The 27,251-nt window shown below is 37.6% G+C and overlaps 1 protein-coding gene and 1 long non-coding RNA gene across 5 annotated transcripts in view; one reads left to right on the top strand and one right to left on the bottom strand.

Moving 5' to 3' along the window:
* The window catches only part of FOXP2 (forkhead box P2), a 439,155-nt gene that overhangs the window by 202,352 nt on the left and 209,552 nt on the right, over positions 1–27,251 (top strand). The window contains exon 1 of one of the 4 annotated variants that reach the window (XM_040550441.1): positions 27,201–27,251. This exon is cut by the window's right edge and continues 372 nt beyond it. The exons of the other annotated variants lie outside the window; for them this stretch is intronic. The gene's annotated coding sequence lies outside the window, so the exon portion shown is untranslated. Of the gene's footprint in view, positions 1–27,200 lie in introns of those variants that run through there. 4 annotated transcript variants of the gene reach the window in all.
* LOC121066738 lies at positions 9,414–27,008 on the bottom strand. Its single transcript, XR_005817944.1, has 2 exons — positions 26,858–27,008; positions 9,414–12,702 (listed from the first exon to the last, which is right to left on the bottom strand). It is a non-coding gene; the product is annotated as an uncharacterized LOC121066738 (long non-coding RNA).

Below are 27,251 nucleotides of genomic sequence, written 5' to 3'. Positions count from 1 at the left end.
TTTTATTACTTCCTTAAGGAGAAAATAATCTGTTTGCCTACAATTAGTGAAGCTTTCCCATCATGTAAAAATAAATACCCGTTTTATCATGCCTCCCTTTTTACTAAAGGGGATACAAAAAATAAGTGCTAGTAGTTTCTGAAGAAATTCCTGAGTCTTTTAACACGACAAAGTGCACCTTCTGAACAGGTGTACCTGTGCTGCCTAGCATGCCAGGAACTTTCCACAGTCTACTTTTAATAAACAATCAAACTTTTATACCAAACATTTTCTATAAATTCTCATTTTCTAATTAAAAGTTTGTTTTGTGGAAGGAACTCCAGGTGGTATAATTAGTGAAATACATTTTAATGATAAATCTTCCCTGTCCTATTTTATTTTAATAACAAAAATGGTCCTATGCATTTGAAATGCTCCCTATGGGTTGTATATAAGAGCTTGGTTAATTAGCTAATCAACTTACCCACCTTACCTTTTAAAAAGTGTCCTGTTTCACAGGTGTAGACTCAAATTTTATTTGGGATAGAGGAGATAAATAAAGCCTGCGATGTTCACCCTGGCTCACCAAGAAGAGATTCTGGACTGTCCTTTGAATGTCACTTTCTTAACAGGCACGTCGATTACAGGGTTTGGCCTCTGGGCAGCACAGGCAGTCTTTGAGGTATTCCAGTGCCTCTTACATCAGGCCTTTCCAAAGCATAATAGTCTGGACACTAGAGCATGGTTAAAATATTGTTAACTCTCAGTGTGTTTCTGGAAAAAAACAAACAAAAAACAAACAAACAAAAAAACCACCTTTAGTCTCTTAAGACTATCATTTTCTTCACTTGTGTTTTACTTGTTTTTGTCCTTTTTAAAGTTGCAATCAGTATGTAGCTTTTATGACATTATTTTCCTGCATTTCTTTTCCTTTGCTTTATTCCTGTTCTGTAATTTCATTTGTTTTGAAGTTTTAATTCTAGTGAGTGGGGTAAACACTGACCAAATGCAAGTGTTCATGTAATTTATTTTTATGTTGTATCTTAAAAGTTCTTTAATTTCTGTTCCAGGTGGTCTACTTGTAGCATCATTTACCTGTTCAGGAAGGGAAAAATAGTATGGAGTCATTCTGTGAACATCATTTGTAGCATTAGCATAAACACTTCTTTAGGTTTCCAACTATTCATCAATATAAATAACTTTGTTTACAATGAAAAGGCTTTGGGATTTTTTTGTATGTTGGGATTTTTCTTCTTCTTTTTTTTTTTTTTAAATTTTTTTTTCCAAGTAAGACATGGACACAAAAACAAAATTTACAGTTTAATTAATTTGCTTTAATTTGCCATAGAAGAGAAAGGATTTTATCTGGGAATCATTCTCCTTTGTATAATTTTCATGACAACATCTGTATTTTTAGTTCAACTCTTCCATTCTTAGTTTTCTGCTGCTTTTTCACACCACACTCATGCACACAAGCAGTAGCGTCTTGGCCTGTGTCCTGTCTACCATTTTTGAACTATTTTGGCTGAATTAGTGTCCATCTGAGAGATGACATACAGTTAGATATTCCTCAGTCTGATCCCTGTTGCAGGGTGATTTCATAAAGATGCCTCTTTTGATAGGTGTATATCCATTGTGCACTGTCAACCCAAGGTATTCAACATTTTTTGCTGTCTGAAGACGACAGCATGCTCAAGCTCCTTAGAATAGCCATCACCAAAATGTTGACCACTAAAAGTCTTTGGAAGAGCACATGCATTGTCTAGCATTTCTTTATTCTTTGGCCAGTGTAGCTGCTAGACAGAACTGCATGTGCATGTTTTACTATTAGAGGCAAGAAGAGGACCTGTAAGAATATTTCCAAAACCTCCTCATTTTATAGGAAGGTGAATTATATTCCTTTCAAGGAATATAACCAGTCACCAAGCATTTATATCCAGCCTTAGTTTCATCTGAGTTATTCCAAACACTGATGAGGGAGGAATTATTGTAGACCTTGTCAGCATAACTCAGGTTCTGAAATGTCCTCCAAAATGATAAGGATCGAATATTAATTGCTGCAAAGGCTTATCTGTGTGTGAGTACTGGGTGGCCTCTATTGGTGAGAGCAGTCATGTTAAATTGGTGTTAATTATATCCTCCTTTCCTCCTGCTCAGATTTCTTTTCGTCTTCCTTATTCCCCAATAACGTTACTAAAGTCCCCATTGTAGACAGTGGCTTTCTGTGAAATGCCAGAACGCTGTAGCACTGACCAACATTATTGCATTTCTGCCTGTTTTCCCACGGTGCTGTCCTGTTGACTTCATCCACTTGAGATCCAAAATAATATGGTTAAATCTGAGATGTTTAGCATTACTGTCATCTGCTAAGCAAAAGAACAAAATCAATTGTAAAATCAGTTTGATCACTACCTTGAGCCTCTAGCTACTTTTGAATTTTATGAGGAGAGTAATCTCTAAGTGTTCTGCAATATCTGTATAGCTTACAAGGTATTTGTGGCTACCTTTACTCAAATCTTTAATACTGACTCATTGGATTCAATGCAATTACAAAATGTAATATTTTGTATTTTATTTTGTGCTAATCTGCAGTGAATAAGGAAAATGTAGTGTTCAGTGTTGCAGAGCAGGATCTTTTTTTCTGGAGGCTTTGTTCATCCTCCAGATATGCACTAGCCTTATTTTTTGTGACTGGAAAAAGAGCTTCTGTCCTTATGAACACTGTTGACATGAATGGAGTTATTGCTGTTTCTGTCATTTCTGGTATTTCCAATTTACCCTCTGCTTCACTGGTGTATGAAGCATTTTATGAGCTGCTTTGGCAGAAAAAAAGGATGTTTATAACATGCTTGCTTTCCGAAGGGGCTAAAAAATCTCAGTGGATTTAGCAATGCCCTCTTGACGAAGTTGCATAATTATGAAAAATACCTGAATAGGTGAATGCTCCCTTTGCAGAATATCTTTGCAAGATAAAGACCCTCAGAAGTTTGTAAAGATTTGGAAAGGCCTTCAAAATTATTATCCAGAGAAGGAAAAGAACCCAAGCTCTTGTTGATTAGGAAATCTCACATGAGGCCAGAGTGTAGTGATCAATATGAATGTATAGTCATCACTATGTAAGCTGTATTGTATAATGTCTTCTTACACATTGATATCATTAGGAGTTGGCAGTAGTAGCTCCATAGTAGTTGTAAGAATAGTTCTTGTATTTCTTAATTTCACTTCGACGTACAGACTTAGAAGCTATGGGAGAACATGCTCTGAAGTGCTGAGCACAGACATTCATGCCAACCAACATGAACATATGTAGGGAAACCTGAGGATTTGGTTAGTGTGGGGAAAAAAACAAAACCAAAAACAAACAAACAAACAAAAAAACGACTGTCATTGAATATGTACAAGGATTTTTACTGTCTGATATATTCTGCAGGTAATGTCACTATACTAGGAGACTAACACGTTTCCAAGCATGTGCTTCCTATGTACCCACACTTCTTTTTGAGTCTCTTGTGCTACATTCCCAAATATACTGTTTGCTCCTCTGTTTCTTTTCTCCTAATGTTCACAGATGAACAACCAATGTCCTCCCTTACTTCCTTTTTAATTGGCTTGGCCAAGAGGTCACCAGTTCTTAGGGTCCCTGCCCATGACTCCCATGAGTATTTATTCCAAGGAGACAAAGCCCAAAAGAAGTATTTACTGTTCCAATAGCAGCTCTGCACCAGTGGTCGTGTAACATTGCTCTTCCTCTCCTCATGTCTGTAATATCAGTCCAACTACTTAATCCTTATCTGGATAAAGGTAAGATGCTTTCCCTCTTATTTTCCCCTTTTATAATATTCTTTACTGATGCTAGTAGGGTCATGGAAGATAAGCAGAAGATGTTATTTCATAAGTTTCCCTTAGAGTGAAGGGGTGTTTTCTCAGGCAGAGAGATACCTTTGTCTTTTCTGCAGTGCTCTTATTGATACTGGTGAGCCCCTTACAGTTATCAAGCACTGCTTGCAGTAGCAAAGAAATACACTTTTTTATTGATCAGAGGTCTGATAGGGGTCAAAGAAATAAGTTTATCAGTCCAGTAGGCTCTCTGGCATTTAAGGCATTGTAACCACAAGAAATAATACAAATGATCTGTGGTATTCTGTTCCCTGTTATGTCTTGTACCTTTGTAGCATGGCCTTCAGTAATCATGAACATTGGCCATTTGTTCTCCTCAGTGATGATTAGGGATATTGCTTTTCAAGGTAGCAGTGGCCATTTTCTTCTTCATGCTGATGGCTACTTTCTTATAGTCAGCTGAACATCAGTATCTGGGGGAATCAGCATTTTTTCCTAAGGTAGTCTAGGTAATCTTTGTTCGTTATCATTTTCTCAATCAACCTAGTAGTGCTAGCAGGTAGAATTATTAATGCTTCATGAAGTAAGGTATTCTACAAAAATTCTCCCTCAGAATTAACAAGTTATTATCATTATCCATCCATTGCTTGTCCTAGAAGTATAATAATACTGTGGCATCACATATCCTCTTGGCATGCTGAGTTATGGTAAAAAGAATCAGAGAATTGTTTGGTGGGATTATTTAACAAACATTTGTGTAATATTTATTTGTGTATTTTTGTGTAATATTTATGCTAGAGCTTGCTATTCTTTGAAGCCTCATATACTTTTCCCCATTGCAGTTTATCATATCTTTATATCTAGACATCAGGTTTCTCCTGTCGTCACCCACAATAGATAAGCTTTAGGGAAAAATGTGTCTCTAAGACACATTTCTGTTACATTCCTGTTACATAGAAAAATCTCTGCAGCTGGGCTTTGCCAATGCATAACATTGTTTCAAGATACAAGAGCACTGAAGATCTGATTATCTTTGTTCTTTGCCACTTTTAGGTAAACTTTCAAGACTAAAACGCAACTTAATTAGTGGTTGTGTTTCAGATATTCAAAACAAGTTTTTCAATTATAACTGGAGGTAGGAAATTGAAAGCTCATGTTTATAAGCCTTTAGTATCTGCTTAGCTTTCTAATCCTGGCAGCAGGATTTTAATATGATCATATAAGTAAATTTGCTATTCTAAAGTATGGAAACCAGTCTTATTTCAAACAAACAAACAAACAACATATGAGCACTAGAATCGATGTGAGATCTCTGATATCTTTGTAGCATAGGGTTCATGCCAAATCACAGATGTCTGCACTGTGGCAAAGGTGGCAAAGCTTCTATTTGTAATGAATGGAGATGCCACATCAATCAGTAGTCAACTGAATACAGAGGATGATTTTGCTTGCTTTTAAGTTGGTGTCTAGGGTAGGATTTATCTGTTTAAACAGAGGTTTCTAGGTATGACTAGAAGCGCTAAATATCTGAGATATCCACAGAGGGTTAGCAGATCTAACACAGAACCAATGTCAGTATCCCTGTACTTGTGGATTGTTAGATAAAAATTGGGCATCATTGCCTAGACTAAATGAAATAGCAACAGATGCCTATATTTAGGCAACTAATGAAGGGACCCCCCCTTGTGAAGGGACCTTTTCATTTCTCACTAGGCTCTATTGACTGTACAGATTACAGAGGAAAGTACAGATATTTTGCAGTTGTAGCAGATGGTTAGAAACCAGAAATACATGTGAGGACCTAAATTTAAATGTTTTATGTGAATCCTACCTTCATATTTCTTCCTGAAATGTGAAGTCCAAATAATGCAGAATGTTTTTTCCCATGTATTTAAGCATATTCTTAATCTAAACTGGTCATTGCTGAACTTTCAAGACATGTCAAAGGATGTCCTTGAGGCAAGACTAATGTTTGCTTACACAAAATGGGTCAGCAATGTGTAACTTGGTTATCTTTTTTTTTTTTTTTGGTATTAAAATAAATGCTGATGAACAATCCACTGTCTTTTTTTTTTTTTTTTTTTTTTTTTTTGGTTCTAGTTGTTATGGAAAGAGGTGCAATCACAAATCGAAGTTTTAGGTAACTTGAGAAATACTAGCTTTCAAAGGCAATCTCTGGACTCTGCTTACTTTTACTAGGGTCAAATACTACTTTCTGATAAAGTTATTTAAAAGCAGCATAAAAGAAGCCTCTGTATCACCTCATCTGTACCTTTTCCTAGATAAGTTTCTGACCTTTCTCTTGAATTTAAAGGAACTGAGAATATTGTGTGCATTCTTAATCTCAATGGCCAGCTTCAATATATTGATATATGTACAAAGACATATGACTTTTTTGATTTTGTAAGATTTCATTCACTTCCTACTCTTACAAAAAATCTGGATTGTAAACAGTTTAAATTATTTCAGAATTTGTGCAGGAAGCAAGTAAATAATGGTGGGGAGAGTGAGAGGAAAGATGAGTACAATTCCTAGTGTTGCTAATGTGGCCATCATATTGACCAGGCTGTTTTAAGATAATGCTTTATGTTATTCTTTCAATAAGCATCCTCTTTAGCAGAGTGAGCAAGTTAGACAAAGGAGGAGAAAAATAATAATAAATAAATTAGTAAATTAATAATAGGATCAACAAACAATTGTATAGTTATAAACTGAATTCCAGTATATAGTAGGAAAAACAAGGTAATGAAGTAAAATAATAGAAAGATGCAAGAATAACCTGAGACAGAACTTCTCATTCATATAATGTAGACTGCAGACATTCCAGCATGTCTAGTTTAGACCTGTGTAAGTTTGTTGGGCTCTAAAAGTTAGCCATTGCTGTCAAAACTTGGTTAAAATAAACATTCTTGGGCAAGCAGGCAGGCAAAGTGTTTTTAGCAAATTATTTGCCAAAGTGGCAGGTAATTGCCCCATTCTTAATATCAGGGCATTTTGTATTGCATCGCAAAAGCACTTCTCAGCTTCTTGGTGAAGTATAGTAATGCTTGAAATATTTGTTACATCAGTTTTTTAAAGAGCATCCTGGCTTTTAAGTAGCATGGACATAATCAATGGACTCGTGATTTTTTTCCTATCTTTACATTCTATTTAAAGACATTAATTAGAGTTTGAATGACATGAAAGACATCATGCAAAAATAGAATAAAATGGGCAACTTAAGGAAAGGATAAAATTTCTTTAAAATATTCCATATCATGTCTTTGATCAGATTATCAGCTGCTTGGTTGTGTTGTCTCTGTGGTGTTGCTGTGGTTTATATAACATCTACAGCTGTGGGGCCCCCTCAATTGTTGCCTCCGGCCACTTGTTGTAAACATATTAATGAGAACGAAGATAACATTGTCCTGTTTGTTCTCATCTGTATTTACTAGTGAAATGGATAAGTTGCTAACTTAGTGTATCTGATGTTGTAATTTTATGTAATCATCAGTGCTATGTTACAGATGACTTTGTCAACGAAACCTAACTGATCTTAACTAATCCTTTGCTAGTTTTCCTAACAAGGAAGGACAACTTGTTCTAACTGCTTATTTCCTTTATTTTCTGCAACTTTACATTTCCTAATTAAAAAGTTGTTTTCCTCATGATGTTGTTGACCACAAAAAGATCAGATCTGTTCCTTCCCTCTCAATGAATGAAAAACAAACAAACAAAACCACACACACACAAACACACACACACACACACAAACAACACCAGTAACTTCCTAAATTTAATTCTGAGATACTGTACCATTTTCACCTTAATGAGTTAATGAGACCAGTAATGCTATTTCATCTTTTTCATGCTCTGCTTAGGCCTTTATAATGAAATACTCTTCAGTGTTACCTGGAATGACTAAGGAAACAGGTACAGAGTGCAGACAAGTCTTTTTTCAGATGCATGCTGCTGGGAGGAATATCTCTAAGGAAGTTCTTGACTGCTGAGTTTCACACAAATGGAGGATGCTTGGCTGTATTCACTTGAGTTAACCTGGTGCAGGTGTGAACAAAAAAAGTTGTATTTGAGCTGCCATCTCCTTGGTAGCTCTGACTGTATTTCTAAGACATGGGGAGACTTAATTCACTGTTCTTTATGCTATAGTAAGCTTAGTTGTTCGCAATGAACAACTAGAAGAGCCTTTATGTACTTCTGAGCATACACATGAGATTGTTCCTTGATGGATAGTGTAAGATAGGTTGGAAGTGCCAAGAGATTTGCCTAGCTTTTGTCACGGGAAGTAAACTATTCATTTTCTTTACAATAATGTTGAAGTAACAGTTAAAGCAGGGAAAAATGTATCCTATGTCACGATTATCCTCACAGTATTTATATACTTTATCTCATCTCTGTCCTTAATTTTTCCTGACATTTTATCACAAATTTTCTAGAGCAAGATCTTTCTCATGTTCATATAAATGATATTTTCATATGCTGTTATTCTACACCTGTTACTGTGTCTTTTTTAGTTGTTAAGGTTGCTCCCAGATGGGTGATGCTCTCTGGCATTTTGCCAGCTATACATATTAAAACAATCTAGTATTTCTTCTGAGGTTGACACAGGACCCATTACTCATCTTCTTTATGTAGTGGTACTCCAATATAACAGTCTTAGAGAATAAAGTTTAACAGATGATAGCTCTTATCTCGATGGAGGCATGGATTTATCCCCTTGTATCTGGCTGTCTTACGTATCCATTGCCAAGCAAATCAACCAAAGAGAACAAACATCTGAACTTCTTACTTTGGGTTTGTATTTGTCTGCATTCCTGCTATACTTACAATATGTGGAGTGTGTCAAAGCTGTGAGAATAATCTCACAATCCCGTGGTGAGGTAGACAGACACTATCCATATCTCATGGGTTAAAATTTCATTTGGTGGGATCAAAGGGTTGGATTTGAGATGCACTTGGTAACCACGATTGGTTATCATCTCTGAAAATCAAATCCAAAATTATTTTTCTATAAGCCACATAAATCATAGCTCTTGTGCCCCAATCCCATGTTACAGCCTCAGGCCAAGTATTTGGCTGTGAGGGCAAGGGTCCTGGAAGGACACAAAGGCACAGAGATGCTCAGGCTGACCAAGTCAGGCTCAGATTGGTAGAGTAACTTGCTGGCTGCGTACACTCCAAATTTCATCAAATATATTTTTGCTTCTTTATTCTATTCTTTCTCCAACTCTATTCATCTCCCGAAGTGCTAAAATGCTAGCTAAAAATCACTTAATAAATCTAGAAGTGTTGTGTGTAATAATTTTTTTAAAAGTGCTAGTCAGCGCAGGTTGACCTTACAGCAGAGTCTTTCAAGTGGTTGTACAGCCTGCCCAGATCCAGTTCCAGGTCAGGAGTTCTTGCAGTGGAAACTTGTATGTTAGGAGGAGTTCACATGTTTAGTAAAGTTGGCTTTATTTATTTATTTATTTATTTATTTTTAATTTAAGGATGGAAAGGAAAAATACGGAAACATTATGAACAGATTGAATAAGACTGAATATATTTCAAATACGTATTTTTATTAGTGTGCTAGGGCTGCTAACACACACACAAAAAAAGGAATTCTCCTCTTTTATTCTTTTTAATATAAATACAATCACCTTCCAAGGAAATTAACATAGAGGATATCATGTGTTTTTGAGAAAGATTTGAAGCAGCCTTCTTATTTACAACCCTTTTGCTTTTTGTTTTGTTTTTCCCAACCTTGACAATTTCTTCAAATTGCTTATTTTCCTTTAAATGTTTTACGGTGTATTTGCAAATGTTATTAGTCAGGTAATACTGTATTATTAATTCTGTAATATCTCTAAAGCCATACTAAAATGGTAATACTCAAGTATTACATATATCAAGTGGATGGAAGGAAAACTGTGCTGAACTTAGAAAAACAGAAATCTTACAAATAAAGTACTAGAAGAATTAAGTTCCATATCTGAATAATTTTATTCTAAAGTACAGCGTTACTTCAAGAGTATGAAAGGGATGACATTTTCCCTGACTAGTGAAGGAAAAAATGCACATTCTGAAACTGTTTCCCCCATCTTTTCTTATGCAGAGGTTTTATCTGCTGTTTAATGGGTAAACTTACTGTGAAGTATAGTTGCTTGTTTAACTTTACCCCTATTCAAGTCTTTGATTTTGGCAGGTTAGTTAATTCAAATAAAATTTGTGAAGTTAAGCACTTTCAAGAAAAGGCATAGGAGAACCTAATTTAACCTAGAGTGTCTCTTTTATTCTTCTGTTATTCATTTGAAGTGCCCTATCAGCTTGAACTGACCAACTTCAGTCATTTTTACCCTTTTATTTTTTTCTCTAATGTAAACTGAAATTCCCTGCTGTTCGTGGTATTTTAGTGTTTAGCATCATTTAATGAGCAGGTATCATTAAACTTAAAAGGTCCTTTTCTGTATATCTCTGATTAGTTAGTGAAAGAACCAAAGAATTCCTCTAATTTATCTTTGCTTCCTTGTTATATTTTGATGTTGGCCCATTTTACGTTTCTGTGCCTTTTTATGAAATATGAAATTATAATTTTGGTGTGAAAGTAGGACAGAAAGTGGAAAAAAATCTTTGGTACTGCTCAGATGTGTAAGCTAGTATGGATTGTTTACCAATGAACTAAGAGAATACTATTTATTTTTAAACTTTTGCTCATATAAATATGTGTGTGTCTGTGAGCACGTGTGCATATGTGTATATATATATTTATAACATATTTATATAAAATAGATACTTATTCTAATATAAGTATTCATTATCTGTGCTTTGCAAATATACTTATTAACCCCTGCCAGTAACCTTTGCAGCTGGGTACATGTATATTCGACACAAAATTCATCCTTTCTTGTACATTCAAAAATCCCATTGAACTCACCGTTGAATTTTAATTTTTAGTGAATGTAAGATCAAAGTCCAATTAGTCGATGATAAAAACTCTACGGAATGGAAAAAATGAAAATTATCAGTTATTAGGGTATTATGCATATTTGTGCAACAAACTAAAGAAAGCCAAGTAAAAATATTATGAGGCTATCTATAAAACAGTCATAACAACAGATTATTCTTTTTATAACACTAATTTGTTCTGGATTTTACAGTTTAAGTCCTTGAGAAGGACAGTCCAACTCATAATTGAAGGCTCATGATTTGTTCATTCAAATAAGGGTTTTCAGGATCAGGACCATTGTTTATGCTATCATTTTTTTTCTTTTAGTGTCTTAAAGATCTAAATGATCAAATCAATACTAAAATGAATCATTTATGTTACTGAGATATTTGCCTAAGGTAATTCATCATTTGATATAGATATTGCCACATTTTAAATAGTGACAGTTATGGTAATTGATTAATTCAATCCAATATACCATTCCAATATCCATTTCCCATTTTTGATGTGCTAAAAAATATTCAAGCATTTTGATTTTCTTCTTATTTTCTTTTATGAAATAAAATCTGGGAGATAGAAACACTGCGTGAAGAAAAAATAATGAGGGTTGAATGGAAGTAAAGGTCAGATATTATGTAGAAAGTTGCAGATGGCACTGAATGTCATTAACATTGCTAACATCTAAAAAGATGTAACAGTGCTGCCTACTGGTAAGATGTAGTAGTATTAATGCATTAAAGTAAGTGTGAAATTACGTGTGAGCCATATTCTTCATTGTAACAACGGCGGCGTCTAGGTTTTCACACCCTGATAAGTATTGACAAGATTCATGGGTTTGCATCAGGATTAATAATATGTTCTTATATGTGTCACTTGAATGGAAATTAGATGTACAAAACAAAAGACAATTATTTTTTCATGGACAATTGTAAAATTCTTTTCTAACATTATTCTATACATTCTGAAAAATTTCTACTGAATTTGACTATATTTAGGTATAAAATCGGTTTTATTGTCTATGTTGCCCTGCTATTTTATGTTATATGTGAAGACTTACTGTGTAAAATGCAAAAATGGCAACCAGTTAAATGGTAGCAAATAAGAATTTGTAGCACATGCAGAGCCTCTTATCCAAGAAAATAAAATTGCTTTATAAACAACCCAGAAGATTTTCTTTTACAGATGGAGAAAATGATTAACTCCATTGTCTAAAGTTAAACTCTTAACTTCATATTTAAGTGTCATTTTCAGGAGTACTGAGTTATTTGAGAATTAGAACATCGTGGAAATATCTAAGGGAATTATGAGCTTGCCTCTTTGAAACTGCTTTACAGTTTCAAAACAGGCATTGACATCAATAATATAGTAAAATGGAGTATAAGCCAGCTGGGCAAAACTCAGATTTTTCCATCTCCAATACAATGCTTTATCCATCAATGTTATTAATGACAAATACAGGGAAATTATTTACTTCCATTGATGTGAATACTCCCTAAGTATTTATCTAAAAATAGACACATTTTTTTTCTAACGTTAATAAACAGAAGCTTTTTGAGACAACAGTGCTATTTGTCGATAAACCGAAAAGTAAAAGACAGAGGTCAAAGCAACAAGCTGGTATTCCTTCTGGGGTAAGCTGCTTTACCCCAGAAGTATGGAGCTGGAAATACCGAGGAGTTCTCCTATCAGCAGGACAAGAGTAGTCATTAATATGCATGGCTCCTTCTTCCCCAGTGTAGGGCCTCTTTCTTGTGTTGAAATATCTTCCCTGGGAGTCACCAATTGTAAGCCAGGGCTGCCTGCAGGAGCTCAGTATCAGTCCTGGAGATGATTCAGGCAGCTAATGATACTTGCAGCTAATTACCTCGTGCTACCTTGTCCTTGATTATCTTCAGGGAAGGAGGAGGAGATGCTACAAGGAACGGATCCTAGTATCTTCTGTTAGGCTTCCACTTGAGGATCTGTTGAGATAATAGGTAAAAAAAAAACTAGTTGTAGGAAGGCTGCCCCTTCTCTTAAAAGAAACTGGTTTTTTTTTCTGTTTAACATGTCAATTTATTCAAAACATAAATTAAAGATGTATACAGCTGATGCTGACACACAATCTTTTAGAGGGCTGTAGGAATGCAGGGATTTTGTGAGTATACAATAACGAGTGAAATCTGAATGCATACTTTTTAGAATGGGATGTTTGATCCAATATTAGTAACATTTAGGAACCAATTTATACAACAAAATGGCCACTACAGTGTTATGCCATGCAGTCTAGTTTCACTTGCACATTTTATGCATCTCATACCTGATTAACAAAGATCCTACTGTGTTCCACATGATTAAGTATCATATCTCAAATACAGCTTTACATGTAAATATCTATGTACATATGTATCTATATTTACATGTAAATATCCATTCAAAGACAGGAATACTTTTAAAAATGAGGTCACTCATACAAATACAATAAAGTTTAAAGAGCATTCCCTCCCCAAACTTTTGTTTTTTTAACTGAAAGTAGAAAGAACGTGTCTTTTTCATTCTTTTCTAACAACTTATCTACCTTTCTCCTCTGAGTGGGATGCCAGCCCTAACAGTGGATAAATGCAGTCAATAAAGATTTGGAATCATGTTTATGTTTGATTAAACTGTTTTTTGTCTTGTGATTTCATCTGACTGCCAAATCTAAGTAATTGAGCCCCATGACACAAACAATTCAGTATATCATAACATATTGACTGAGAAAGCACTAATAAGTATGGTATAACATTATTATCCCCGTATCCTAAGTAGGCATGATATGAAAACTGGATTTGCATTGTTGTAGCCATTTTTGCATTGTTCTTGCAGGATGAATACAGTAAGTGAAATGTCATTGTAGATTATGTAATAAAATGTCTGAAACTGTAATGTAGCCATGAAAAAATGCAGTTTAACATTATGTGCTGTAGCATAATGCAGAGCAATTAGATAAATTACTGTTAAAAATAGATGAAAAATCCATTCCAACAAAAGCTTAGCTCACAAAGAGATAGATACTCTTTTCCCTCATGCCTTAAAACCCGGAGTGGAAGGTCCAAGAAGCTACCAGACTCATTTGTTTTCCATCATAAATTTTGAGAGAAAGTAAGTTTGATTCAAAAAAACTTTAAACTGCTCTTCAGCATATACTATACTCAGGGATGTTTAAGCCAGAGTTCCTACCTGCTCTTCGTATATAAGAAATTGAGATATCCAAGATTAGAAAAGAAGTATGGAGAGCCCCAAATCACTTTTTAACTCCTCAATTCAGTGCTATTTTATTAAATAATCATCTCTTCCAGTTGCTTCCAGTTGTATGTTGAACTGGCTGGGGTGTTTTGGATGTGAATCTTCCTTTGGTCTTCCAACATGAGGCTAACAACTGGATAGCCATCAGCTGATGTCAAGTTCTGTGGCAATAGCAGGATAACTGATCAGTCAGGTACACTGCAAGATCATATGAAGGTTAGATTCTACCAGGCTTTAGAAAAAAATGTTTTCCACTATATTATCAGAAGGGGATGACTTGAATCAATGGAAAAGAAAGATACTGAAGAGTGGATTTTTACGCTGTTCCTAGAATGTTAAATAAGACATATCCAGGATCATTCCCACTACACAGAACAGCTGATATTTTTGTTGTAAATTCTCTGAGCTTGCAAAGCAATTTGTGGTGAGATCCACCTGCTTGTTTGGAATGGTTCCTGAAACATTCTCACTTCTGTGCTGTGTCTGCAGATTGTCTAGAAAAGTGCCAGTTGGCATGAGCAAAAAGCATTTTAAGAACAATTTTAACGATTTTAAATGTTGGTGTTCATATTCTAGTGCTCAAGAGTGTTTCTGGGCAGTATTTGATTTTCTGGTAAAGATGTAGCTACTGAATCCCTAGAAGTGACAGCAAACAGTGACTTTGGATCCTTAGGATCCCATAGGAGTTGAGAAACTAAGTAGAACTAAGCCTGATGAGCATTCAAAGGAGGGACATCAGCCAGAACTTTGAGCTGTTATTAAGCTTAATCAAAGTTCAGAAAGAAAGAATTCCCATCATCAGACTAATGTCATTTTCATATAAAATACCCATCAGGTATCCTCGTTTGTTACTCAGAGGAGGGCATATGTAGGTAGAATAGATGTGCCTACATGTTTGTTTTATCACGTCAATTCCTGTGATGAGCTGGAGTGATCACAAAAGATTTGGGCCATAAAGAACAGGGTTTAGCTAGATGGTGCCTCTTGTACAAGTGCAATCCTTACTCCCTGCAGGACAAAATCTGGACATCTTCCTCAGAACTTAGTTTTCTTCTTTTTAATATCACATTTTTAAGTTCATTCAATTTTTAACTGAGTGAGGATGCAGTTTTTGTAAAAGAAAGGAATTCCTTATAGCTGCTGTTTTTTCTTTGTTTCTCTAGGTCATATCTCTATGTTCATCTGTGATTTTTTTCCATCACATGCTAGAATTCAGTTGTGTTAGTTTTATCCTCACTCTTCAGAAAGTTTGGGTTTGCACTGTTTTTTTCATTGTTCTTCATCTTCCATATTCCGTTTATTATTTTAGCCTAGAATTGGCGCTGTCTTTATCAGTAGGTAAGAGACAGCCATGAGCTATGCCTTTGAAACTCTTTGGTGTTCCAAGGACCTTGTAGTAATATACCACTTGCAAGTGCATCTTTTCTAATCTTTCCTGGAGATGTTCCATTTCTTTTGTGAAAAATTAAGAATTAGAGCATGACAAATGCAACATATTTGTAGTGAAAATTCTTAAATGTTATGGTGTGATAGGCAGGGTGGTTTTTTTAGGATCTGCCTTCTGTTTAAAGAAAAAAAAAAAAGTGATTTAAAAGTCAAACTTGGTTAAAACCATAACTTATTATTGCAAAATGTTTGAAAAGTTACAGAACTCCTTTTCAATCTTCAAGGTTCAATTTCATTCCTATCAATCCTTCTTTTCCTTTTTGAATTAATGAGAAAGTGAAGAACCACTGCAACATTTATACCTGTATGTTGAAGTTTTAAGTAGTAGTGTTTAATGTATCAGTTCCAGGTAAGTGCATTCAAGTGTCCTCTGTTCAGCATTGTGGAAAACTTCAGGGGACTGACTATTCATAGTGAAGCTGGTGGGAATACTTGGGAACTTAAAAGTTGTGAACACGCTTTGAATATCTTGATGAATCAGATCATAACAGAGGAGTAGTATTTGCCTTAGGCTCCAGAAGCTATATAGTTACTTAGATACTCAGTAACATTTTTGTTTACTGTGTCATACCTGGCATTTTAAAGGGCAGCACAGCATTTATTGTAAGGCTTACAGCTTTTTCACAGTTTTCACTCCTCTCCTCACTGTGCTTTTGAAGAGGTGTACCCATGCCGCTGTGCTTTGTGCTCAGTGCACTGTTCTCCATGGCTGCTAGGCATAATGCCTGCAAACTTTGCAGCTCTGAAGGGTCCTATGTGCAAATTTGTGAATCACTAACTGCCTTCAGCATGTAGGGCTATCACAGTGGTGCCTCTCTGTACATACAGTAGCAGAACTTCTGGCACTTAAGTGACGTCTTTTCATCCAGGGAGGCAAAGCTTTGGATTACTTTCATAGACTTAGAGGCTTCAGTGCCACCTGGTATTTCAGGCACTTAATTGCTGTTTTGCAACTTGTCTGTGGGAACTGAGACTGTCTTTCAAAGATGCTTTCAATGTGTTTGTGTTGTACAATGGAAAGTGATGTAGTACATGCTCATTCTACCTGAGCTAGTACTGATCCACGCAAGTACTTCTACATAGCACAGCTGTATGTCCATGCAGAGACGCTCATTTTGGTATTAATGCTGAAAAGTCCTGCTGAGTTTCTGAGTTCCATTCTGCAGCTAGCTTGAATGCTGATGGTTGTGTTATATTTAACTGCAGAGGGTAGTCATGCCTCTAGACTTCCAAGTGAGACACTCTGGATTCTAAGCAGCTTTGGTGTTGGAAAAATTTGTCATCTTTTCAGTCCAATAAATTTAATTATTTTCTTAATAGAATTACAGATTTAGTGAGCAAAATGAGGAAAAAAAAAAAAAAACAAACACAGCGATTTGGCAAAGTATTTTGTTAAGACAACCCCCCAAATAACCAAATCTAGTTAGGAGGACTATAAATAGTAAGGTAATGACTGGTGAATTCCAAATCCTTTTGGCATGTCTGCTCTTATTTAATTAATTATCCAGAGTACTACTATAGAGCATGTTTAGTGAAGACCAAAGAAGATACTAATTGGTTAGAGTTGTCACCACTAACAGTACTAAAAGAGTAAGAAAAGCTTTCAGCACACAATAACTGTCTATACAGGGTTAAGGAAATCATAGTTCTGTCACCATTAAATTGATCTTAGAAAGATATCTCATACGCCTTATCTGTTATTTCATATTTTAGCCATCAACAGTGGTATCTTGAGTACTTATAAAGACCACAATGGATGTAGCAGTCAGAGAACCAGAAAATTAGAATATTTTTGCCTCAAAATAAGTTAATATATTCAAGAGAGGGTAAATTGAATTGCAGGAACCTAGACAAAAGAGACATTGGGGTGAGGAAATGACAATGGGGCACACTACAGTAGATCTTAGGCCACCTTGTATTTATTCCCGTCTCTGCTGCTGGCTTTGTATGTGACCTTGGTCCAATCAGTTCCTTATTTCACGCCTCAGTTTTTTCATCTGTTAAAAAATGGGGATAATGATACTGACTTGCTGATGAAAAATGCCTTACAAAATGTGGGTGCTATTATAAGCAGGGTATCAGATCACCAGGTCGATAGCTAATGGTTCATGAATTTGAAACTGTAATGTAAAGCTATGTAACTATGATTTACTACAGGTAAAATATTCCATTTGAGTCTGAGCCTTAATTAACCAAAACAAACATGAGAGGTTGCAGGGAGAAAGATTTTTTAATGATGATTCAAGGACTTAGTGTATATGTATAGTTTGACTACTTTTTAGATGTGATAGATTTTTAAGCCACGTCTAAAACTGTTTGGAACAGATGTTCTAGAGTGTTGCAATAGATGCAGTGTAAGAATGAGAAGATGTTAGCAGAACAGCGTTATTAATGCTTGTGCAATGATACCCAGGTTAGCTGTGAATGATTTGATCTGCACTTCACGTTGCAGGCCCATGCAAGCATAGAACTAGCAGATGAAGTTTCAGTATAGAACTGCTGCACAAAGTTTTTCTTGGCTAATACATGGGACGTGACTTACTTTGCATATGCTGGACTAGTGATCTGAGCACGTGCAGAAAGTCTGGTGCGTTCCAAGTTTGTCAGAGTTACTATGCACACTGAGTAACTGTGAGAGTTGGCCTGTGCATGCATGGGGAACTTCTGCAAACACTGCTAAACATCCTCTGGCCTTTGCATGTGACAGCCAGAGATGGCTCAGGTAATGTCTACAGTACTCAAATTCCATGCAGCCAGGATTACTACTGTACTGGATAAAATCATGGGCTTCTGGCAGAATTTAGGCAGAACAGGCCCTCTGGAAGTGATGTACTTCCATCCCCCAGTCAAAGCACAGTTGACTTCCATCATGCTGATTGAGGTCTTCCCTAGCTGATTTTGAATATCTGAGAATGGAGACCTCTTCCAGTGTTGGATCACTTCACTGTGAGGATTTTTTCTTGTCATCTTATCAGAAATTCCTATGTTGCAACTTGTGTGCATTGCCTCTTGTCCAGTCACTGTGCACCTCTGGCTCCATCTTGTTATACCTTACCACTAGGAGTGGTAAGACATTAGAGGGATCCTTACATAGCCTTCTCTCCCGAAGACTGATCAAACCCAGTACCTCTCTATATGACGTCTTCACTCCCTTGACACCTCGATGGTCTTCTGTTGGACTCAGCATAGTATGTTGGTGTCTTGCACAGAAAGTACTCCAGATGCAGTGTCACAAGTGCTGAACAGACAGTAAAACATTTCCTTTGACCCAATGCCCTCATTTTTGCTGATGTGGTTTACAGCAAGCCTTCTTAGTTGCAAGGATACATGCTGACTAATATTCAACTTGTCCATCAGGACTCCTCAAATCCTCTTCTGGAAAGCTGTTGTGTATCCTGTTGACACCTCACCTCTAATATAGGGTTGTTCCTGCCTAATTGCAGTACTTCGCGTTTGCATTTGATGAAGTTCTGGATGAGGTTTTTCATCACCTTACTCCTCTGGCCTATTGAGCTCTCTCTGAATGGCAGCCATATATTGCTTTCACATCCCACCCATTCCCTGAGTTTGGTACCAACCATGAATGTGCTGAGGGTGAACTCCTTTCTGTTGCCCAGGCTGTTAACAAAGATTTTAAATGGTGTTGGTCCCAGTACTGTTTCCTGGAAAGCATCACTGGCTGCCAGTTGGTTTTCATACAGTACATGTCAACAAGTAGAAAAAAAATGTGTTGGAGAAATAGGGTCTTAGCTGCGTACAGGCTGATGAGCAGAGTGGAGCTGCTGCAGTTAAGAGAGAGCTCTTCTGCATGCCAGAAATTATAGATGTCTCCACACTGTGATAGAGTCAAACCTCTACAAGACTGCAGTACAAAAATAGGACAATTATCTAAAACTGTTAACATGTGTAGGCCTCAAAGATATAAGAATAGGAAAGGAGGCTAATATGACATGTAAACAGTTGAAATGAGGGAAAATTTTGGCTGAATATCAATTACATGTGATTAATGAGAAATGTGAAACAGTGTCTTCTATTATCGCTGAGTTCTATCTAGCCCACATCTTACTTTTTCACTCTCGTTCACTGTGAAAGATACAGGCTGAACCTTGTGATAGTACTGTGTTTTCTAATATTTTTGTACGTTTGGTATTTTTGATGTCTGTGGCTATTAAAGGAGAACTTTGCTGCATTGTTAAATGCTGTTCTTGTGGTTTTCACACCTAAGTGTGCAAGCAGAACTAGAGCAGGGCTGAAATACAATGAAAGTTTGGGTTGGAGAACTACTAAACACAGATGTATATTTCAATTCAACATTACTGTGTAGCTTTCTTTATGGAATACATTTTCTCTTTTAAATCTTTATCATTGTGGAATCTGAAGAGCTTTTTCCATTTTTTTTTCTGTAAATGCTGTTTTTTTTTTTCTTTTTTTTTTTTTCTTTTTTTTCCCCTAATGTGAAAAGGGAAAAAAGGGGGGTTATCAGCTTGAAAAAGAAGATTTCTTTTTAATGACTGGACTTGAAATGTCAAAGAAATCCACACTTCTGCCTAATCCTGTATGAAATCCCATTAGATAGTGGCTCCAATGAAACGTAGAGCTGAATTAGCTTCTGAGTGTTCAGATCTGGTGATTCTTGGGATAGAAGTCTCTGTTTGTGAGTTTAATGCTTCCTACACTCCATATACTCTGTACCACTAAATCAGTGTAAGCCTGCTGCAGTAGCATAATCTGCTTTACTAGTTAAAGTTAAAATTTAATCTTAAATATCTCTTTCTGCTATTCTATCTTGGTAGTACTCTTTTATCCTTATGCTTTCCCCAGATACTAGCTCTTGCGGTTAGTTATCATTACTTATTTAAGTTGCCACCCAACTAACACAAAATTAACTAAACCCATTTCTAAGCAGAGTGTTTGGCACTCTTTTTGCTGCAATGGAGTGCACCTGTTTATACTAGACCAGAATTTGCCCCAAATGTCTCATTTAAAGAACAACATCAATGATAATTTCGACTACTCGCATGCCAAATCCTGTCAAAACATTTTTGTTTCTGCACATCATCATTATTCGTTTATGACTACATGGCCGTGGGAAAAAGATTTCTTCGTTAATTACAGACAAGGAGCCTGCAGAGGGAGCTCAAACCATTGTTTATGTGGGCCTCACTAAAATAGCAATTTTCTTCTACAGGCACTAGAGTGACTTGTTATTTAAATATATCAGAAATTTGTTCTTCAGTTTAGGAGGTTTTTACATTTGGAACCTAGCTATTTTGGAGATACAAGTGCAAATAAGAGAATCTGAGAAGTGACTGGGAAGAGTGAGGATTTCTGGGACTTGATAGGTGGCACTGTTTGAAATCTCCAGAGCTGGAACATCCACACCTCCAAGTCTTCCTTTTCAGTCCTTATTCAGGATGGAAAGTAGCTTTGCCAGGTCACTGAGCTGTCAAGTCAGAGCCAAAATAGTGCAGAAAGACCAAATCAAAATCTGTGAGCTGGAGCTTTGATCAGGAACGTGGAGCCTCAGGACAAATGAAGCCAGGCGTAGACACGGATTGGAGGCTGTTGCAGGTCTTGGTGAAGGAAGGACAGACAGCGCCTTATTGTGGGTGGGAGCAGGTGATAAAACTTCTGGTTGGATGAGCTCTTCAAAAAAACATTTGATTTGCTAACTGTGATGTGTTTCATCATAAATGTCATGAGAGAAGGGAGGTACGTAACTACCACAGGAAGGAACTAGTAATACTGCAACTTAGCTGTGAAAAAGTAAACAGGAAAAAACAACGTGCAAATCTGGCAAACATGAAACTGGTAGTGATGTTGAAAAGGACAGCACTGCATGCCTTGGGCCTCCCCTTGGCAGGTGCAGGGAAGGGCTGGCATTGACCAAGTCAATGTCCCTGTCCTGCTCTGGGGATGCGCGGTATGCCTCTGCCAAGCAGTTGTGAAGCGTATTGAACTTCCCATCCTTTTCTTGCTGCTGAAAATGAGAAAGAACTCCATTTTTCTATCCTGTCAGACATTTTGGCCTTGCAGAAGACAGGAGTGTGTACACAGCCAGGGCCTGGAAGCCTGCACCATCTCTCCTGCCCAACTTGGCTGCTGTGAAGGCAAGAAGTATTTGCTATTTTGTTGTTCTGAGAGTTCTTTAATAATTCAGGATGGAGGAATGGTTTTAGAGGTACTAATTTTTTTTTTTTTGGGCGGGGAGGTTTTCCCTATAATTGCCTCTTATATCTATGGGTAACGAGCGATGAGCTCTGGCAAACTCTTGCAACAGCCTGAAGTTAAGATTAGTTTTCATAGCTGATCACTAATTGCAATGGTCTGATAGAGGCAAAAGAGATCTGTTCATGTTTTGGTCTTTCTAGTGAAACTGTAAATATTACCAGACTCAGTGAGGCAGATGGTGTATGAGTTCATATTGAAAAACTGACTTTGCAGTGATAATCTAAACTGTGCTTTCAGGGGGCGGGGTTTCACCTATCCTTCAGGTTTCTTTTACACCTTGTGTATGTGGCAGAGGATTTTTGAGTTCTCTCTTGAGCTCTGAATAGTGTAGGATATCTGGTTGCCGTTCACTAATATGTGAATGATATCTTTCTAGATGGCTTGTATTATTCATGTCTTTTTAATTTGCTGAAATAAATCTTGAGTCTTATTGTGCTTATTGTAAGTTTCCTACTTGGAGAAAAGGTGTTGCTATACTAACAGTTCTTTTTTTGTGTGTGTGTGAACTAAATATTGGTGGTAAATACTTGTGAGCAAAAGCAATGAATCAACTAATCAGTGGGTTGTAAGTAGTGAATGGAAATTCACTTTTCTTGTGGTATCTCGAGCTTCACACTTATAGGTTCGTTCTGGTAAACACACACTGATCTCTAGTATTGGGAGGGCTGGGGGGGGAATTAAAGCAGAGATGTAGACACCTGCCCCCCGCCCCCTCCACCTGCATCTATTCTAGTTTCTTTTATTGTCAAAACCTCTCCAAGTTTCAAGAACACTCTGGATCGAGACCTTTTTTTTTTCTTTTTTTTTTTTTTCCATTTGTAGTTTATTGCAAACGGAGGCTTTAAGGAATATATTTGCCCACTTCGCTGTTTTTAATCTTGTATTGTTGGTCACATGCTATAGGTAAAAGCTGTTATTAACCAGTTGGTTCCTGACTACTTGTGTGTTGCACTGTGATGGCATTTTCCTGTTTGCAACAAAATGTGATCTACCTTGAATTCACATGGCTAGTGAGTTTTGTATCCACAGCAGGCAATTACCGAATGGTCAGGCAATTAACCATTTTTACTGGCTTTTTTCTTCTTCTCAATAATAACAAATTTATGTAGAATAAGTGTTAAACTCATAGTGAGTTTCCACAAAGATGTTTGTAACATAGCCTGTTAATCTTCCGAAGGAGAAAAAGATGCAAGTGTTGACATAGTGATAACGATTAAGTAGTTTGGGTTTTGAGTGGAACCAACCATAACCATCACTGGAAACCACAGACCTCTTTTTTGTCATTCATAAAGTGAAAGACGTTTTGAATACAACCTGTGTACATGAACTTCATGTGTGACATACATCAGCTGCTTGGCTTATCCTTCGTTCCCTGCTGGTGCCTGGGCTCCCCTGATCACCCTCACTTTCTTTGTGACAGTTTGCAACCAGGCTTTCTCCTGAAGTTTATTCTCTCTAGGAAGCAACAGCAGGCAGGATTGTTCACCCTTGGATCCATTCCAGCCAGACTGACTCTCTTTACCCAGGACAATCCTCCAAGACAAGTCTTGTGCCCCCACTTGCCCTCAAATGCCCCTGTGCCATGCTGAGGGACACACAACTCAGACCGTTGTCATCATGCTGTAAGACCCCTCGCCGCTGATCTGTGGCCCAATCTTCTCAATATTTAGGGCACTTCAAACTGGAAAATGAATGAAAAATAATTACTGTACTTTGTATCTTGTAGTCACCTCGAGTGCAGAGAAGTTGCAGGCCAAGTTTTATAAATTGTGAACGTGGCGGCTCCGGTGCTGCGAGGGTCCCAGCCCTGAGTAGCGCGTACGTGCTCCAGTCCTCACCCACTGCTGCAGGTTTGGGTTCGCTTCTTGGTGTTGCCTTCCCAAACAATATAGGCATGGGGCTGAAAGCCACCACACTTTTCCAGGTGTGTTCCTGGAACGCTCCAATGGGATGACAGCAGCAGGAAAAGCATCTGCACTGCAGAATGAGCTTGGATTTGCTCAATGACTTTTGACTGCCAGTCAAAACATCCTTGGGAAGTGAAAACCCACCTACAACTAGCACCAAAGGTTTTGTGTTACTCAGTTCATGTCTGCATGTAGCAAACAGCAGACGTAGGAAAAACAAGAAATTGATATGTAGCTTACAGAGGCCAAGCAGTCAATCCTTCCTCTTCCCTGTGAGTGCGTATAATTGCTGCCAAAGTTAATTGCTGTTAATTGAGTATGTTGGGAGACAAAAAAAAAAAAAAAAATAAAAATAAAAAAAGCTTGCTAAGCAGGCTTACCTTTAAAGACGAGAAATTTGGAGTGACTGCTTTAAAGTTGTTCCTTACCTCTTCTTTAGTTATCCTTGTTATGTTACCCTTATTAAAATACAGTTTGAATAAGAATAATACAATTCTGATATCCAGCTATTTAACCCTGATAGTGTAAATGTAGTGAGTAGCATTTGTATACCAGGAAATAAATGACAAAATTTTACTTTGGATTTTTTTTAGGTTTAAATACGGTAATGCGTATTCTGTGACCACATATACTGTATAATGCAAATACACAAAATTTAAACCTGGTAATTATTCTGTAAATCCATGATTGTGTCTCCTTCCAACTCTTACTTACTCAGGCAGTCTGTCTGTACTCTCACACATGTAAAGGTTTTGCAGGGTTAAGCCTGTGATTTCTAGTTACTAGTATTTATATCGATACAGGGATTCCCTAAATATCATCCACGCATCTTGGAATTTATATTACTTAATGATGATGTGTTCTGTTCACATTTCTTCCTCTTAGTTCCTTGTAGTGCTCGGTACTGTTATTAAATCAGTTCTGTAGCTTATCAGTGCAAGGCTTGCTTATAGATCATGCGGTACTAGAGATAGCATCCAACTGTTGCAAGAGCTGACAGTTGTCCAGAGGATTACGACTGTGATCATATCGAGTTTGGGGGGATCCTGACCTGTTATATGTTCTTTTGCATAATTGTTTCTGGAGGCAAAAGGGCAGAAAGGGTGCAGAATTAGAGCAACGCATTTGACGGGAACTTGTCATCTGAAAAACAGTTTGCATTGCCTGTCATCTTTTGTTTGGTAGAAAACAGGCTGTGACATAATACCTGTCACTGCCAGCGGGTTTTTCTCTGCACCCTGGAGTGAAAAATCCCATGCAGTAGCAGCCTGAGGTCTAGGCTATGTATGTGACTACATAGGACCGGCTATTTGAGAGGTCTGTATTTGCATGCAGGAGCCCACCTGCCCCAATTAGGGAGGGAAGGAGATTAAAAGAAAAACAAAAAAACTAACGACAGCCTTGATCCTGGGAGAGATCGAAAAATGTCTTCTGAGTTTTTGTTTTCTGTTAGGCCAGAAAGAATTTTGTGAAGAAGAGGGAACAATAAATGCCAAACATGCCAGGTGCACCTCTAGGTCATTAGCATGGAGCTGGCCTGAAAGCTGCTGGCAGCGCTAGAAAGTTTGGAATAGGAAACTTACACTGGACGGCACCGTTTGTTTATTATGGTAAAAAGATGGCAGGTGAAGGGGAAGAGAGAAATTCCCCGATACTTGTTTAATGGCAGAATAGTACTCAGTGTTGTGATATCTATGGGGAATTTATGCCTTAGAATTAATTCTAATCTGGGTAATAGAGTAGGTGTGTGGACTGTTTTATTTAAGACACTAGACTGCATTTTAGGGGCTGATGATGATGCCATGACAAAACTAAGGACTGAAAGGTTTTTGACAAATGCAGTGATATCCTAGCCATTGAGAAGCTTGTCCTCCAATTAATATGCTTCTGTGATTTTATTTATTTATTTTTTCTGTAGTGCATATGTTTTTGCAATTGTTGTTCATTAGTTTGTTTCTGACTCAGGTTTTGGTCAGCATTTTGTTGTCTTTCTAAATGCCTGATATAAAATATTTAGGACTGAACTCAAGGTTAATGTCATTTTAACCAGCCAAACTTGACGTACCTCTGATAGAGCTTTGTGGAAGAGGCACCTATCGCTTGATAGCTGTGTGAAACTGTTGCCTACAGAGATGGGCTCTTGACACTGTCTGCCAGCCTCAGGCTGTCCGCTTTGTGTCTGCTTTAATTGAAAATTAATAGTTAGGGGGTTGCTATGGAAATGATACCATTGCTTGCAGACAGCAAACCCAGCTTTTTGCAAAGAGACACTAGTGGTATTGTTTGTCCTTGTTGACCTCAGAAGTTCAAAAGCCTGGAGGAGGAAAGGAGATGCAAATATTTTACTTAAAAAAAATAATTTGCATATTTATAACATTATTTTTGAATGTCAGAGATTATCAAGTTTTTTTTTAACAAACTTTTGTGGGTAAAATGAGAGAGTAGGCTTTTAAGTGTTATGTTAATTGTTATTACGCTGCTTTGCAGGTTCATAAGGCAGTGTTGCTGAAGAGCATATTATGTTATCATTCTAGTGAATGTAAACAGATTTGTGCGAAAATGTTATTTGACTGATGTGATAATGGAAACTATCATTTATCTCCTCTGGAGTACATAAAGCCATTTGTATCGTTGTATATATTATTCACAGTGTCTTTGAAACGTGAAAGCACCGTAAAACTGTGGACAGTTGGGGAAAATAAAAAACACGAGAAAAGTAGATCAGGGAACCTTTTTTTGTCAAAAGGGAGGGAGCAAATAAACAACACGCACCGAGCACCAAACATTAACAAGCCAACTAAAATGTAAACTCTTTTTTTTTTTTTTTTTTTTTTCCTCCCCCAAACGTTGGCACTGCCTAAATCATAGTTGGACATACAACACGTCATGTGAGGGTAGGCTTTTTCTCGCTTTGTTCATTCCTGTGATAACGCATGTGTTCCTATCTGCGTGCGTGCAGCCACCCCCAGCCAGCCACCCAGCGACTGCCTGGGATCGATTTTTATTTATTTATTTATTTTTTCTCCTTCTCGAAGAGAGGTCTTTCTGGACCTCCGCTTCCCGGCGCAGAAGTGCTAGCGCCGCGCTACCTAATGAGTCAAATTTTTGAATCCGAAGTGAAGAAAAATAGCTGCCACGCAGAATATTAAACTGTTCCCTATCGCGGAGCGAAAAGAATAAGTGCTTTCAGTTCATTTCAGAGGAGGTGGAGAACCAGCCTAGCCTCGGGGGTTGAAGGTGAAATGTGAAATTTGCTGTAATTACTTACCCCAAACGTCTGTATTAAAGGCTATTAGGAGCAGTTATTCTAAGCACTTCTTTCCACGTCTTCCCCCCTCCGCCTCGGCTTCGGAGGCGCTGCGGCGGCGGGGGCCGGGCGGCGGGGAGCGGGGCCGCCCGCGGCATTGTTCGCCCCGGCCTCTCCGCGCCGCCCCGCGCCGCCCTGCGCCTCCCCGCGCCCGGCCGGGCCCCTCCGCTGCCCCGCCGCGGCTCCGGGGCCGCCGGAGTCCGGCGCGGCCGCCCGGGGGGGAGCTGCGAGCCGAGCGTGCGGCGCGGGGAGGGGGGAAGGCACGGCAAACAAAGCTGGGATTTACGGATTCGAGCGAGCCCGAGTGGCTGTAGTTTGCAGGGTAACACTTTGAGGTTACGGGTTTCCCCCCTCC

The sequence above is a fragment of the Cygnus olor genome, chromosome 1 (genome assembly GCF_009769625.2).
Source record: "Cygnus olor isolate bCygOlo1 chromosome 1, bCygOlo1.pri.v2, whole genome shotgun sequence".
Taxonomy (NCBI): domain Eukaryota; kingdom Metazoa; phylum Chordata; class Aves; order Anseriformes; family Anatidae; genus Cygnus; species Cygnus olor.
Note: the sequence above shows the minus strand (reverse complement) of the source record. Positions and strands in the feature narration are given on the sequence as shown.